The sequence below is a fragment of the Ovis canadensis genome, chromosome X (genome assembly GCF_042477335.2).
Source record: "Ovis canadensis isolate MfBH-ARS-UI-01 breed Bighorn chromosome X, ARS-UI_OviCan_v2, whole genome shotgun sequence".
NCBI classification, from domain to species: Eukaryota; Metazoa; Chordata; class Mammalia; order Artiodactyla; family Bovidae; genus Ovis; species Ovis canadensis.
Genome location: NC_091727.1, coordinates 16,119,447 through 16,136,267, shown reverse-complemented (window position 1 = coordinate 16,136,267; position 16,821 = coordinate 16,119,447). Strand labels below are relative to the sequence as shown.

At 41.3% G+C, this 16,821-nt stretch overlaps 1 non-coding gene across 1 annotated transcript; it reads right to left on the bottom strand.

Moving 5' to 3' along the window:
* Nucleotides 1–16,204: 16,204 nt before the first annotated feature.
* On the bottom strand, nt 16,205–16,312 carry LOC138931232 (U6 spliceosomal RNA). The gene has a single exon (XR_011446483.1). It is a non-coding gene; the product is annotated as a U6 spliceosomal RNA (small nuclear RNA).
* Nucleotides 16,313–16,821: the final 509 nt, after the last annotated feature.

Here is a 16,821-nt window from a genome sequence, read left to right as displayed (position 1 = left end):
ATCAGGGACACTATCAGTAACTCCTCCATCCCCTGGGACCTCAAAGTCGGTCACTAGATGCTCTGCATCTGGGAGAAATAAAAAGAAAGGGAAAAGGGACTCAGCAGAGCTGGAGCAAGAGAGAGAACATGGAAGGCTGCTTGCCAAGAGGGCTTAAAAGGCCAGGGCCAGAGGTGGCACAAATCCCTTCTCCCTGCTGTCTACTGGTTAGAGCTAAGTCACATGGCTACACTAAGGTGCAAGGGAGTCTGGGAAATGTAGTCAAGCTGTGTACTTGGAAGGTGAAAGGGTTTGGATAACATCTAGGCAGACTCAATCATGTAAAAATGTCAGACCTATTGTAGAAACTGTTGCTTTACTGCTAAGATTCCTCTCACCAGGCAACGCACCAGTGAGTGTTGTCCTGTGATGGCTCACAGCTGCTCCCTTCTTTGGAGACTTGTCCTCAATCAACCTGGAGCTGCTTCAGGTCAGTTACACATCCACACCCCTTATCGAGCAGCCAACCACCAATGGCTGACTGACAGGAAGTAGAAAAGGTCAGCCCCTTGCCTCAGGGGAGACCAGCTTTGTGGTACAAACCATACTCCAAAGAGCCCTGTGGGATCAAGTAAGTCTCCAACTGAGATTGCTTTCTTGCTTAGTGCCTTCTCTAGCCCCATTTTGATACCTTCACTCTCCTTCTGCCTCTGTGAAGCACTTATATAAGAATCCTCATCTCAGTCTCTGTTCCCAGAGAACCCAACCTGAGTCAGAATTTTACATCAGAGACTAATACTACTCACATCCTTCCATCCTAAGTTGCTTCAGTCATGTCCAACTCTTTGCAACTTCATGGATCATAGCCCACCACGTTCCTCTGTCCATGGGATTCTCAAGGCAAGAATACTGGAGTGGGTTGTCATTTCCATCTCAAAATACTACCCACATCTCATAGAAAAATCATGGGCAAGTAACTGTAACTATCTAAGTGCTATCAGTAGAATATATATAGTCCTATACTCCATAACAGCTTCTTCAGGTGGTTCAGTGGCAAACAATCTGCCTGCCAAGCAGAAGACACCGATTCAATCCCTAGGTCAGGAAGATCCACTGGAGAAGGAAATGGCAATCCACTCAAGTATTCTTTCCTGGAGAATTCCATGGACAGAGGAGCCTGGCGGGCTACAGTCCATGGGGTCACAAAAGAGTCAGACACAAGTTAGTGACTAAACAACAACATCCTCAATAAACAAAGACTGCTTTCCCAGCACTACAAACAGAATATTTTTATGGTAAATATTGATTGTGGCCTCATTCTTCATTTTTGTTTCCTGCCCTTTCTGCTTTAACCAAGTTGATGTGGCCACTGGGGCATCTAGGATCTGAGTCTCAGTTTTGCAAGGACACAAATGTGTTTATCACATCTTTGGAGGTATCACAGCCCACAGGAGAATGCAGGCACATAAATCACGATTACAGTTAATTGATTTATGTCCATAGTGATATCTCGTCTGTGAACCATGTTCCAGGTGCACAAGTTCTCTCTGAAGATAGATAAATTTTAAAAAACAAAACAAAACTGCTTCTCAAATATAAGCCATAGGAACAAGAGAATTAAATAAGGACAGTGAACCTAAAATACCCTTTTTCACAGTCAAGGATGTTTCCAAGTGGTGTTTTGAAAACTAGGAATACAACTTAATCATCTTGTGCCCAATTAATGATTGATTTAAATCAAGAGAGGAATCAGAATTACCTGGAAAGTTCTAGAAACCACCTGGGAAGTCCTATAATTTTAAATCTTCTAGGGGGGATTTAAACTGTTAAAGCAATTGTTTAAGCTGAGTGGTGGGCGGGAGAGCTGGGGGAGATTATATCAATCTAATTTTTTTTTTTTTTGGCCATGCCTATGGGATCTTAAGTTCCCTGACCGGGGATGGAACCCATGGCCCCTGCACAGTCTTAATCACTGGACCACCAGGGAAATCCTGCCAATGGATTTAAAAATAAATAAATAAATAAATAAAACAATAACAACAACAAAGCTATTCTTTCTGGAGCCAGATCTTCCCCAGCAAAGCCTCAAGAGACGTGTGATTCTTTAGGAAACCACTATCACAACCCTGGAGAAGGAAATGGCTACCTACTCCAGTATTCTTGCCTGAAGAATTTCATGGACAGAGGAGCCTGGTGGGTTCATGGGTCCATAAGGTCATAAACAGTTGGACATGACTGAGCGACTAACACTTTCACTTTTCACTGTCGTTACAGCTCTAGGCATTATTCTTATCAATTGGCTTAAAATATATGTGTATGAGAGCCAAGTGTATGAGAGTTCATCAAAGACATAGCATGACCCACTAGGATGGCTATAATCAAAAAGAGAGACAAGAACAAGTGTTGGTGAGGGTGCAAAGAAACTGGAACACTCCTCATACACTGCTGGTGGGAATGTAAAACGAAGCAGCAAGTTTTGAAAGCAGTCTGGCAGTTCCTCAAAAAAATTAAACTTAGAGTCAGGAAATGACCCAGCAATTCCACTCTTGAGTACAGACCCAAAAGAAATAAAGACACACATCCATATCAAACTTGTACACAAATGTTCATAAGAGCATGATTCATTCAATCCATAAAGTAGAAATAGCCCAAATATTTACCAACTGATGTATGCAGAAACAAAGACATAAAGTATACTGACACACTCTGCAACCTGGATGAACCTGGAAAGCATTATGCTAAATGAAAAACAAGTGAAAGTGTTAGTCGCTCAGTTGTGTTGGACTACTTGTGACTCCATGGACTGTAGCCCACCAGGCTCCTCTGTCCAGAATTCTCCAGGCAAGAATACTGGAGTAGGCAGCCATTCCATTCTCCAGCGGATCTTCCCGACTCAGGGATCAAACCCGGGTCTCCAGTATTGCAGGCGGATTCTTTACTGTCTGAGACACCAGAGTAGAAGCCAGACACAGAAGCCACATACTATATGATTCTATTTACATAAAATGTCTAGAATAGCAAATCTGGAGAGACAGGAGTGGTTGCCTAGGGCTAGGTAGGGAGAAAAGAGAAATGGGGAGTGACTACAGGTTTCTTTTTGAGGTGATGAAAATGTTCTGAAATTAGTAGTGATGTCTGCACAACCTTGTGAATGTAGTTAAAACCACTGAATTATACACTTTAAAAGGGTGAGTTCTATGGCATATGAATTATGTCTCAATAAAAAAAAACATGCTATGTATTTAAATACATAGCATGTTACTCCCACCTGCCTATTATTTCCTTGCAGAGGCAAACGAAGAACAGTGTGTATTGGGGAAGATAACAAAGTATCCTCGCCTCTGCATAAGTCATGCTTGGAATGTAACCCCCAGCCTCTTCCCATCCATGCTGACCCAAACAGGCGACACTTCACACTGGGTGTTGCCACTCTTTCACCACTTCATTACATTGTATAAATGCCAGGATCATTGTGGACTATGTCAATTAAAAGCAAACATACAGAGTCAGCAGTGAGAACAGTGAATTGAACTGTCCCAAATGGTGCCCTTTCTAAATCTTGCCTCTCCCTGCCTCTTACCCTGGTTTAGAGTCCCCAGCACAAGTCTTCAGTGGAGAAAAGCAGTTTAATAACCCAGTCATGTGTCACGTGACACAGTGGGTATGTTTTGGATATGTTTCTAAAACTATATAGACCAGATTTTCATAAGGATAAGTGAAATTTGAACAAATTTAGAACAGGCTTTAAAATAACTCTTATTGGACTTCCCTGGCAGTCCAGTGGTTGAGACTCCACGCTTCCAATGCAGGAGCACAGGTTCAATCCCCGGTGGGAGCAGCTCCTTATGCCATGAAGTTTGTCATGCCATGCAGCATGGCCAAACAAATAAATAAAGCTTATTATGAGTAATCTTATTAAATTACTTCTACTTCTTTGTTGAGTCATCCTTCATTTTCATATATCTAGTTTATTTAAAGTACAGGAGACATTAAGTTTCTGTGTTATAGACACATTTATACATAAGCGATTATTTATATCTCTAATTCATTAGAGAAGAGCTTCCTGAACCCAGAAAATGGCTAAGTACATGTCTGAAGTAGTAAAGAATTTAAAACTTTCATTTTGTTGACTTTCAAAACCACACATCTAAAATGTATTCCAGTTCAGTTCAGTTCAGTTCAGTTGCTCAGTCACATCCGACTCTTTGCTACCCCATGAATCACCGCACGCCAGGGCTCCCTGTCCGTCACCAACTCCCGGAGTTTACTCAAACTCATGTCCATCGAGTCGGTGATACCATCCAGCCATCTCATCCTCTGTTGTCCCCTTCTCCTCCTGCCCCCAATCTCTCCCAGCATCATGGTCTTTTCCGATGAGTCAACTCTTCGCCTTTGTTGGCAAAGTAATGTCTCTGCTTTTGAATATACTATCCAGGTTGGTCATAACTTTCCTTCCAAGGAGTAAGTGTCTTTTAATTTCATGGCTGCACTCACCATCTGCAGTGATTTTGGAGCCCCGAAAAATAAAGTCTGACACTGTTTCCACTGTATCCCCATCTATTTCCCATGAAGTGATGGGACCAGATGCTATGATCTTAGTTTTCTGAATGTTGAACTTTAAGCCAACTTTTTCACTCTCCTCTTTCACTTTCATCAAGAGGCTTTTTAGTTCCTCTTCACTTTCTTAGTAAAGTTAATTCTAAGTGGGTTTTGTTGTTTTCTTTTTTCATGTTTTAACTAAGTAAAAATTCTTTCTCAGATTAATTTATATAAAAATGAGACAGTATAAATATTTAAAATAATAACTAAATTTTAAAAATAGTACAGGCATATTATCGAGATATTGTAGGTTTGTTTCCAGGCCACCATAATAAAGCAAATGTTACAAAAAATATTGCAAAAGCAAGTACATGAATTATTTGGTTTTCTAGTACATACAAATGTTATGTTTAAACTATACTATAGTCTATTAATTGTGTAATAGCTGTACATACCTGAATTTTAGAAACTGCATTGCTGGCAGTTCCCTGGTTGTCCAGTGGTTGGGACTTGGTGCTTTCACTGCCATGGCCCTGGGCTTGATCCCTGATCAGGAAGCTGAGATCCTGCAAGCTTTGTGACCAAAAAAAAAAAACAAAAACGAACAAACAAAACTGTATTGCCAAAAAATGTTAACCATCATTTTAGCCTTCATTGAGTCACAGTAACATCAAAGATGACTCATCACAAATCACCATAAAAATATAATAATAACAATGAAAAAATTTAAGATATCTCCAGAATTACCAAAATGTTACACAGAGATATGAAAAAAGCAAAACAATAAAAAAACAAAAAAGGGTACTTCCCTGGTTGTCCAGTGGTTAAGATTTCACACTCCCAATGCAGAAGGTACCAGTTCAACCCCTGACTGGGGAACTAAGATCCCACTTGCCACACAGTACAGCCAAACAAAAAAACATCAAAACAAACAAAAAACACCAAATAAACAAACAAAAACCCAATACTGTACTGTATACTTGAAAGTTGCTAAGAGAGTACATCTTAAAAGTCCCAACCAGTGGGCTGCTGATGGTTTGGTAAATCATACTGTTGATGCTAATAGTTTTCTCTCCTATTTCCAAAGCATTCTTGTCCCAAACAACCTCTTTGGTCACCCTCTAACAAGCATCCTCCAAGAAGTGTCGGTTGAGCAGAGTCATCACATCACTGGTGGTGCCTGGAGTCCACGAAAGATATCTACACACAGTTCAAGAGTCAGAGGAAAAATAAAACAATTGTGTTTATATACATTTAATAAATCTGAATTTAAGTAAAATATGATTTTCAAAGAAGTTTCGATTATCATTACAACCCTAAAATTCATGCAACTGATATCAATCAGCTAACATCCATTTGCTAAGGGTGCATTTGATCTTCGTCATAATGATTTTTATGTCACTTGCACATTCTTACTTTTATTTGTCCAATTTGCATGTCTCCCTGTAACAGTAGTACTTCATCTTACTCCCAATTTGGAAAAATGGACCAGCAATCTATTGAAACATAAAAGGAGTTAAGAAAAAGTTATCTAAATACTGAAATGCAGAATAACTTTGTAAATGCAAATAGTGCATAAGAAATTGTCAATATAGAGCTGACTCTCTATTGCTGGGGTAAGAGTATTTGTAAATGTTATGAGCATAAAAAGAAGAACAGGAATAAGAAATAGAATAATTAAATGAAAATTAGGTTTTGTTCCTAGATCCGTGTACTTTACCTGTTTTTAAACTGTCAAATAGTGGCAGGAGGTCACTGGAGCCTTGAATATTTTTCATAAACAGTGCACAATGACCTCTTTGGTAAACTAACTGAGATTTTCCAGAATAAGCTAAAAATTGTGCTTTCCAGGATGCTAAAGGTTCAAGTTGTATTACTGCCAAGAAGTTTGTAAAAGCACTCAACAATGTTAATGGAAATGTTATGCTAGGAAGCAAAAAGGAATGGCCTGTTGGCAAAATTCTCTCTTCAAATGATGGTGTTGTGTATCCCCTAATATCAATGGCATTCTGTATCAACAAGCACTTATGATGATGTTTATGTGAATAGATTTTTCTCATTACAGCTGCAATAAACTTTCTCTTGGCCTATCTAACACAGAATAGTAAAAAGTGCTCAGTGTTTTCTTTTGTTTGTCTCTGAATGTCCATGTTACAAAAGGTATTTTTCATTTAGGTAAAATTTACTGTGAGAGCTAGTGCTAAGGTAACACCAGAAAGCGAGCAGCAATGCAGGGCTTTGCTAGGTGTGTCAGATTGGTGGCAAGTGACAGAAAAATAACTGAAAGTGCCTTAAAGGAATTCCCTGGCAGTCCAGTGGTTGGGACTCAGTGCTTTCACTGCCAAGAGTGCAGGTTCCATCCCTGATCAGGGACTAAGATCCCACACGCTATGTGATGCAGCCAAAACTGGGGAAAAAAGAAAAAGGGGCCTTAAGCCAGAGAGCATTTAATGGCTCACACAACTTAATTCAGGCACTAAAGTGGTATCATCACAAGCTGTTTTGTCTCCATCTCTTCATTCTGCTCTGTTAGCTTTATTCTCAGACTCCACAGAGTGTCTCAAGTCATTACTTTGCCAATAGCCCCAACTAACGTCAACTTAAATCTCACTAAGTCTGAGTTACGGTCCCATCCATGAATCCGTTTCTTTGGTCAAAAGAATGCAATGCTTTTATTGGCCACAATGAATGACTATCCATCCCTGGAACTAGGGATGAATTAGGCTCCAAAGCACAGAGTCTGAGATTCAGAAGGGCTGGTCTACCAAAGGAAAATCAGGGAATTATACCACAAAAAAGTTGAATAGATGATGGGGAGGGAGGTAATAATAGAACCCAATCATAGTGTGTGAATAAAATGACAGTTTTTTCATGCTGCTTTATTCACTCAGGACAGTCAGATATCAGCAACGTGCCTCTTGATTCAGTGTGGAAGTAATCTGATTAAATTGTTTTTTTCAGTGTGCTCTGAAAAGTGATAAATGGCATGTATAAGATGACTTTTCCATACAGGGGTGCATTAACTAACCAGAAAAAGATGCTCATATAAGCATGAAATGGATAATGTCAGTAAATAACATTTTTGCATATTCCAGTTCTTGCTGCTTTCCAAAGCACAATTCAGTGATGCATTTAATACATTCAATAATCTGAACTTATCACTCAAGATCCAAACCATTGTGATTTCTAATGTTCAACATAAGATACTGGACTTTTTAAAGATCAGACTAAGGAACAAATAGTTGAATCACCAGGACTTTCTCCCTCTCTCCAACTTTGATGAGTTTCTTCATTTGATGGAGAAATTGTTGCTGTATTTTGGAGTATATTTTAGAATCACACAGGACTTCCCTGGTGGTCCAGTGATTAAGAACCTACCTACCAATGTAGAGGACACAGGTTCAATTCCTGGTCTGGGAAGATTCCACATACTGAGGAGCAACTAAGCCCGAGCACCACAACTACTGAGCCCACATGCCTAGAACCCCTGCTCTACAACAAGAGAAGCCACTGAAACGAGAAGCCTGCACATCACAATACAGAGTGGCCCCCACCTGCTGCAAGTAGAGAAAGCCTGCACACAGCAAGGAATGCCCAGCACAGCCAAAAATAAATAAATAAAGAGAATTGCATACATTTCCAGTTAAACAAGGCAAACTGACCTCATACATATATCTTGGGTCTCTTTTGAAACCCCATCACAAATAATGAAAGGCAATTTTTGAAGGCACAAACTCGAAAAGAAACAGATAGCCCTATAGAAGTTGACAGCAGACAAGATATGACAACAAAATTTTGAGAGCAAGAAAGTGGATGGTCAAGTGGCATATGACATAATGATAGGGACAGAATAAAGGGACAAGTTAGGTGATTAAATAGTTAATCCCACTAGGAGATTGTAAAGTAGAAAAAAAAAATACGAGAGATCCCTGTAAGTTAATGATTACTCAAGAAAGCAGGTTTGCTTAACCACAAAACCGAGTAGGCTTCCTTAGCAACAAAACCATGTAACAGAAGCCCAAGATATGTCCCAAAACAATAAAACAATGATGACATGAGACCCACATCCAGCCCAGTGAGCTCAATGAATTAATGATCCCTAGGACATGCTCTCTGCACATATGAAAATCAATAATTTGTGGGCCTAGTTTAACCATGTAGAGATAAGAAAACTCCTCTGCACAACCTGGAGGAAGAGCTGATGATGGAAGCATGACATCTACTCAAGAAAGACAGTCTTCTTCCTTATCTGTCAGAGGGCAGACAGAATGAAAACCAGTGTCACAGAAAGCTTGTCAAACTGATCACATGGACCACAGCCTTGTCTAACTCAATGAAACTATGAGCCATGCCCTGTTCAGTTCAGTCCCTGAGTCGTGTCTGACTCTGTGACCCCATGGACTGCAGCACACCAGGGTCCCTGTTCATCACCAACTCCTGGAACTTGCTCAAAGTCATGTACATCGAGGCGGTGATGACATCCAACCATCTCATTCTCTGCTGTCCCCTTCTCCTCAAGCCTTCGGACCTTTCCCAGCAGCTGGGTCTTCTCCACTGAGTCAGTTCTTCGCATCAGGTGGCCAAAGCAGGTAGCCAAATGTTGAGTTTTAAGCCAATTTTTTGACTCTCCTCTTTCACTTTCATCAAGAGGCTCTTTAGTTCTTTGCTTTCTGCCGTAAGGGTGGTGTCATCTGCATATCTGAGGTTATTGATGTTTCTCCCGGTAATCTTGATTGCAGCCTGTGCTTCATCCAGCATGGCATTTTGCATGATGTAGTCTGCATAAAAGTTAAATAAGCAGGGTGACAATATGCAGCCCCGAGATTCTCCTTTCCCGCTTTGGAACCAGTCTGTTGTTCCATGTCCGGTTCTAACCATTGCTTCTTGACCTACATACAGATTTCTCTGGGGGCACGTCAGGTTGATTGGTCAGTAAGATTGATTGGTCTTTGGTCAGTAAAGTTCTCATAATCGTGAATGGGTTTTTGGGAGATGTTTCTGGTGCTGGGAAAGATGGAAGACAGGAGGAGACAGGGACGACTTTGGGTAAAACGATTAGCTAGCATCACCGACTCAGTGGACATGAGTTTGAGCATGCCTGGGGAGTTAGTGACGGATAGGAAAGCCAGTCGGACAGAACTGCACAAATGAACTGGACGATTTTCACGACCCAGCGACGGATCCGGGCCCTCCTATTTTGGCAGTCACTTTTTTTTTTTAATATGGTGATTTGAGTCACCCTGATGGCCTAGACAGAAAGAGTCCATTTACAAAGCGGGAGACCCAGATTCGCTCCCGGGGAAGCATCTCCTGGAGAAGGGAATGGCTACCCACTACAGTATTCTTGCCTGGAGAATTCCATGGACAGAGGAGCCTGGAGGGCTACAGTCCATGGGGTCGCAAATAGTCTGAGCATGACTGAGTGGGTTCGGCACTCTATTTCATTCCACATTATAGTGAACCTTCTTTTTGTCAAATGCAGCGCCCCTATATCATTATCTTAGGCCATCAAGAAAAGCCTTATTCAAACGAAATCAGACCCAGAGTGTCCAGGAGGAGAAAACATGGAGTCAGGGGCCTGGGACCAAGGGACTGGAAGCTGGCTTCAGGGGAGCTGGGGGGGGGGGGGAGAGGCGTGAATCTCAGGGGCGGGGCCTCAGGCCTCATTTGCATAACCAGCATGCACTGCGCACATGTAGTTTCTATTTATTATTTCCATTATCATAATTTTATTTAAAGCGTAGTATTTCGAAGAATGAGCCTTCGTCCACTTCCGTGAAAAGATCTGCAAACTCTTGACCCGGACAGACCCTTGACGGTCCTCATCCTCACTGTGTTAGAAGTGACCGTTACATAATCAGTATGTTCACAGGCTCCTTGGTCTATTTAGCCTTAACCTTACCCTTGCTTCTACCCGGCATGAGTTCTTGGTGTTTTACCGAGAATTCGGCCGGGTAGGTTAAGTAAGAGGAACGGGAGCTCTCCTAATATTTGGAGAGCTTGTCTTAAACAAGACTAATACGGTTGTGTAAAAAATAGAATTTAAAAAGTGAGTCCGTTATTCTACACCTGCAGCAGATAGAATTTTTATGTGTGTTTGTCTAGGGAAACCATATTCTTAATTTTTAGTCAGTAACATTTTCCTAATGCTGAACGGGTTTTCCTCGAGATTTTTTGTGTTTTGATTCTGGGAAAGATGGAAGACAGGAGGAGAAAGGCACGACGCTGACTCATTGTAGAGCACTCACTTTCTCGGTGGACATGTGTTTGAACAAGCCCCAAGAGAGCTGTTTGGAGATGACTGAACGAAGAAACTGGACAATTTTTACGACTCAGGGATGAAACCAGCTCCTCCTATATTGGTAGACAGCTTTTTTTTTTTTTTTTTTTTAGTGATTAGAGTCACCCTGGGGGCTTTAACAGTGAAGACTGCTTGCAATGTGGGAGACGGAGGCTCACTCCTGGGGAAGAATCTCCTGGAGAAGGGGATGGCTACCCACTGCAGTATTCTTGCCTGGAGAATTCCATGGACAGAGGAGCCTGGAGGGCTACAGTCCATGGGGTCGCAAATAGTTGGCACGACTGTGCACTCAGGGAACTCTGTTTCATTTGACATTATAGTGAACCTTCTCTGTGTCAAATGCAGCACTCCCGTATCATTTTCTTAAGCCATCGAGAAAATCCTTTATTTGAAAGGAATCAGATGGAGAGCGTCGAGGAGAAGACATGGAGTCAGGGGCTTGGCATCAAGGGACTGGAAGCAGGCTTTGCGGGAGCTGGCGTGGGAAAGGTGCGAATCTCGGGGGTAGGGACTCAGCGTTTATTTGCATAACCAGAATGAACTGCATGCGATATGTTCAATTTATTATTTGAATTTATCATAGATTTCCTTTAAACACAATATTTCAAAGAATGAGCCTTCGTCCACTAATGTGAAGAGATCTGCTACAACCCCTTCACCGGGACTTACCCTTTTTTTGCTTCTCATCCTCAGTGTATTAGGTGTAAGCTTCCCCTCATCAGTACGTGCCCAGGCATGGTCCGGTATCCGTCCTCCATTTCTTCCTGCTGCTTGAGCTTAAACTGTAGTGTTGCCTGCAGACTAAGTCAAGTAGGACCAAGAAAGAAGTTTTACATTAGCCAACAGTTTTTGGAGGTCTTATGAGCTTAAACAAGACCGATATTCTTGTGTAGAAAAGTAGAATTTGGAAAATAAGTGATTTCGGGTGATTTGTTTAGATTCTTGAAGCTTTCTGTGTTTATCATTTCAGATTGCGGGTTTGGTCTTTGGTGAGTTGAAAGTGACAGTCACTTAGTCGTGTCCGACTTTTTGTGACTCCATGTACTATGCAGTCCATGGAATTTTCCAGGCCAGACTACTGGAGTGGTTAGCCTTCCCTTTGTCCTGGGATCTTCCCAACCCAGGGATGGAGCCCAGGTCTCCCGCATTGTAGGCAAATTCTTTTCCAGCTGAGACACAAGGGAAGCCCAATATCCATAAAACCACAATGGGGTTTGTCAAGTGAAGACAGGATGGCCGATTGGGTATGGCTGAGCAAATAAACTAGCCAGATTTTTCGCTCCCCATGGACGGAACCCGGGCCTCGGATATTGGCAGATAGGTTTTTTTTTTTTTTTTCCTTCTTTTGCTGATTAGAGTTTCCCTGGTGACTTAGAGAGCCTGCTTTCAATGCAGTAGACCCGGGCTCAGTTCCTGGGGAAGGCTCTCCTGGAGAAGGGAATGGTCTGGCTCTGGTCAGACACGACTGAGTGACTTTCAGAGAGAGAGCCACCTGGGAAAAGGAGAATTCTTTCTGCGTGATCCCACGTTTCTGTCGCAGGTGTAGTTGTCTTTTGGGCTGTGCTTTGTTTTCTGTAGTGTCAGTCATTCAGTTCTGTGGGACTGTTAGCCACCCTATGGACTATAACCTGCCAGGCTCCTCTGTCCGTGGAATTCTCCAGGTCAGAATACTGCAGTGAGTTTCCATTCCCTTCTCCAGGGACTCTTCCCGACCCAGAGATCAAACCCGAGTCTCCTGCATTGCAGGCGAATTGTTTACCATATGAGCCACCATTGTTTTTTTCTAATCCACAGTTATTACTACTGGATTTAGTGGTAGTCCACTTTCATATTTGCATTATTCATATAGGTTTGTTTTCTTGGTTCATAAACTTATGGAGGTAGTTAGTAAACCTATGGAGGTAGATGTGTTCGTTCTGTTCTCACCCTTCCCACCCCAGGATGTAATATTTGTAAAAACCCATAGAAGGTCTCAGGCTTTACTGGTAGCACAGCTGGTAAAGAATCCACCTTCCATGCAGGACACCTGGGTTCGATTCCTGGGTCGGGAAGATCCCGTGGAGAAGAGAACGGCCACCCACTCCAGTATTCTGGCCTGGAGAATTCCATGCAGTGAATAGTTCATGGGAGTCACTTTAGACTCCCTATGAGAATTGCTGATCAATGTGTATATTTAACTTTTCATTTATGTAATGCCACTTTTTGCCTTTTCTACAAACACTGTACCGGTGCACACTCAACGGGACTGTATCAACATTTCGCTGTTTCACATGCCCAGCACTCTTGTTGTTTTCAGGCTTTTAGAATTTTTGAGCGCCTGGGACGTGTGCAATCCATCATTTAAAGTATTTGCATATAATTTCACTGTATGGAGGAGCCATCACTTGTTCAAATCAAAATTCTGGTGTAGGCTGTGTAGATAGTTTCCAATTTTTCTATTTTATACTCAAAGCAGTGGTTGTCCAATTACTTCCTCAAGACAAATTCCAAGAGTGAAAATGCTGGACTAAATGTTCCACACATTGAAATTTTTTATCCATATTACCCACCTGTCACCTGGAAAGATTTTACAATTTTACATTCTTATCTGCAGTATTTGCATATCTTTTACTCCCAAATGCGTTTCAAAACCAACTTTAAAAATATAAATATATGCTTTGTATATACTTAATATTTTCATTTGTTTTTAAAAAATAAATTTATTTATTTTTAAAATTTATTTTTTAACTGAAGGATAATTGCTTTCAGAATTTAATTTTAAAGGCCAAGTGACACAAGGCCCTCAGAAGAGCAAAAGCCAGAAATGCTTTTTCCTATCCCAGTTCCCACTTCCCAGAAACAACCATTTAAAATCGTTAGCAGTTTCATCTGTTTGCTTCTATAACTCATAATATGCTTATACTGCTCTTTCTTCGTTTTGTTCTAAACTGTAGCAGACAGGCTAGATGCCCACTCTGATATCAAATTTTCCTCAACCTTCAGAGATAGCTTAAAATTCCTGAGCCTTTCCAGGGTTCTGAAGCATTAAAGTGTCCTTGTCCCCACTTGGCTGCTGTTACCTGCTCTCCTGTTTTGTCAATAACAACATATCTTTTCTTTTGATTCCTTTACTGTCATTTAGTGGAGTTTTGTGGACAGAGAAGAGAAAAATGGATATATTTAATCTGCCATATTCAACCTGAAATCTGAAGATACTGTAGATTTTATTATTATTATTATTATTATTACTATTATTATTATTTGGCCATGCTATAGGGTTTGGGAGACCTTAGTACCCTGTTCAGGGATTGATCCTCTGCTCCTGCAGTGGAGTCCCAACTACTGAACCGGGAATTCCCGTTACTTTTAGAAAATTTTTTAAAACTCTGAAAACAATTAGAGTAGTATCTATGTTAGAAAGGCCTCTCTGAAAATCGGTTAACACTTGGGGCAGGGATGGACCTTAAGAAACATGGAATCAGCTGAGCGCCCCCTACTGGAATATCTTGCCCAAAGAAGTCTGACTTTCCCTGGGGCCTCTCTGTTCAGGGCCCAATGCTTCACAATTGTGGCGGTCCACCAAAGGAGTCCGGGAGATTCTAAAAATCCTATGCCCCGGACTCCACCCTGGGCCAATTAAATTTTTCTCTGTGTGTGTGGGGATTGGGCATCAGCATTTTTAAAGCTCTTAAGTGGTTCTGGAGTGCAGAGTCACTGTTCTCGGCTAAGCAGCTCACTGGTTTAGCCCATTTATAACAGCATGGTAATATTTGGACCGGAATCCGTCCCGTGTCCTTGTTATGCAGTTACTTCTGTGTGTTGTCTAGATTCTGGATAGTGTCTATTTTCACGCTTTAATTTCATAAGCATGTCTTCTGTTAATCTGAGTGACAAAGCCCACAGTGGCATAACGTAGCACTTTTGTGCCACACTCATTTGGCAGAGGCACAGGATTTAGCTCAGTCCTCACATCACATTTCTATTCTGCAGTAAGTCGCCGTGACAGAGTGAAAACTGTCCAGTGAAGTGGCCCTTTTGCTGCATGTGGATTTTTGCATTGCTGGAGTGCAGTAATGGTGGAGAATAGTATGGTCTTAATGACTATTATTGTGATTGTAACGTGGATACTTGAGTCGTAGTCACCGAAACCCTCCATTATTATGAATTGATCCAATGTCTATATGGGGTTGCAAAGAGTGGGACTGACAGAGCACACCCAGACGCACTATATTAGTGCCCCCCACCCACCCCCAGCCCCTCCGCAAAGCATTATTGAGAACAGGCTTAATTCTTAGAGGGGCTGGTTAGTCTTGCTGCGTTTTAGCTTTAGCCTGCAAAACGTATAGTCATTGCTCATCATGGTTATCAGAAAAGAACAAGATGGGTCAATATTTATCATCACGACTGGATGAGGGGAAAATCCTACAACAGATTTAGAGTAAAGGACCATGTGGAGGGAATTCTCTGGTGGTTAGGGTTCCATGCTTTCGTTGCCAAGAGAGCAGGTTCAGTCCCTGCTGGGGGACTAAGACCCTACAAGCTGAGTGAAGCACCTCCCATGCAAAAGAAATAGTGACTGGGTTGCAGTGAACTTTTATAAATGAAGGACAGGTTACTGAATTTGAGATGTCTACAGTGAAAGTAAAATGTGTTCTTAAAACTCAAGACTATCTCAGGGCAGTTGCAAATCTAACAACAGGAGCTGACAGGGTCCTCTATATCAGAAGAGAAGTTTTCGTTTTCAGGGAAAATGGTAACATTTAAACCTTAAAGAAATCAGGATGCACTGAATAAATGCTATAAAATATTGTAGTTTAACAACTGAAATCATAAATGGCTTTATCTAAACAAATCCCTCAGTGTGAAGATCACACAACCAAAGTGATTTGTGAGAAATGCATAACTGCATGAAGTTAAAGCTTCATGAATACATGTCATCTGCCATGACTTTCTAGTCTTCCAAGCATCTTTGGGGACGCTGTAACATGCATTTTGTCATTTTATTTTCTTCTTATCAACATAGTTGGATACTTTCATAAACTATTCATTCATTAAAATAGTCTTCTTCCAATGAAAATAATTGATTATATTAACTATATCAAAATTTCTACCACATATTTTTTAAAACTCAAAAATAATTTGTTAAAATTGAATCCACCTGATTTCAGGGTTGAAAAATGTGTATCTTTACTTGAAATGGTAAGAAAATCTACCAGAAAGAGCAACCGACCAAATAATTCACAGTATAGAAGCACATGCAGAGTCCTATTTTTTAATGCCTAAAGCAGTCAAGAAGGCAAGTAAAAAGTTGCAGGTTGGATATAATCTTAAGTTTTCTTTCGGTAAATTTAAAAAATATTTTGTGAATCCTATTCATAATATTATTTTTTAATGCTCAAAATTGTAAAAAATATGAAACACTTTTTCGAATTTGTGTGTCATCCTTGCACAGGGGCCGTGCTAATCTCTGTATCATTCGAGTTTTAGTATATGTGCTATTGAAGCTTCTAGCACTGTAACCAGAGAAGGCAATGGCACCCCACTCCGGTACTCTTGCCTGGAAAATCCCATGGACGGGGGGCCTGGTGGGTTGCAGTCCATGGGGTCGCGAAGAGTCAGACATGACTGAGCGACTTCACTTTCACTTTCCACTTTCATGCATTGGAGAAGGAAATGGCAACCCACTCCAGTGTTCTTGCCTGGAGGATCCCAGGGATGAGGGAGCCTGGTGGGCTGCCATCTATGTGGTCGCAAAGAGTCGGATACGACTGAGGCAACTTAGCAGCAGCAGCAGCAGCACCGCAACATTATTTTGAATGTGCAAAACCACAATGGGGCACATTATAACCCACAATGGTTATAATGGGGCATCTGAAAGCACAATGAGTACAAATACCTGCTTTATCTCCTAAAAGATAAGCTTTTTAAATTTTCAGATATGACACATTGAGCCTTGTCACTTGGTGTAAGTTAGCACTTCTGCGTATAGGAGACTCTGCCACTGTGCCGAGTGCACGGTAGCA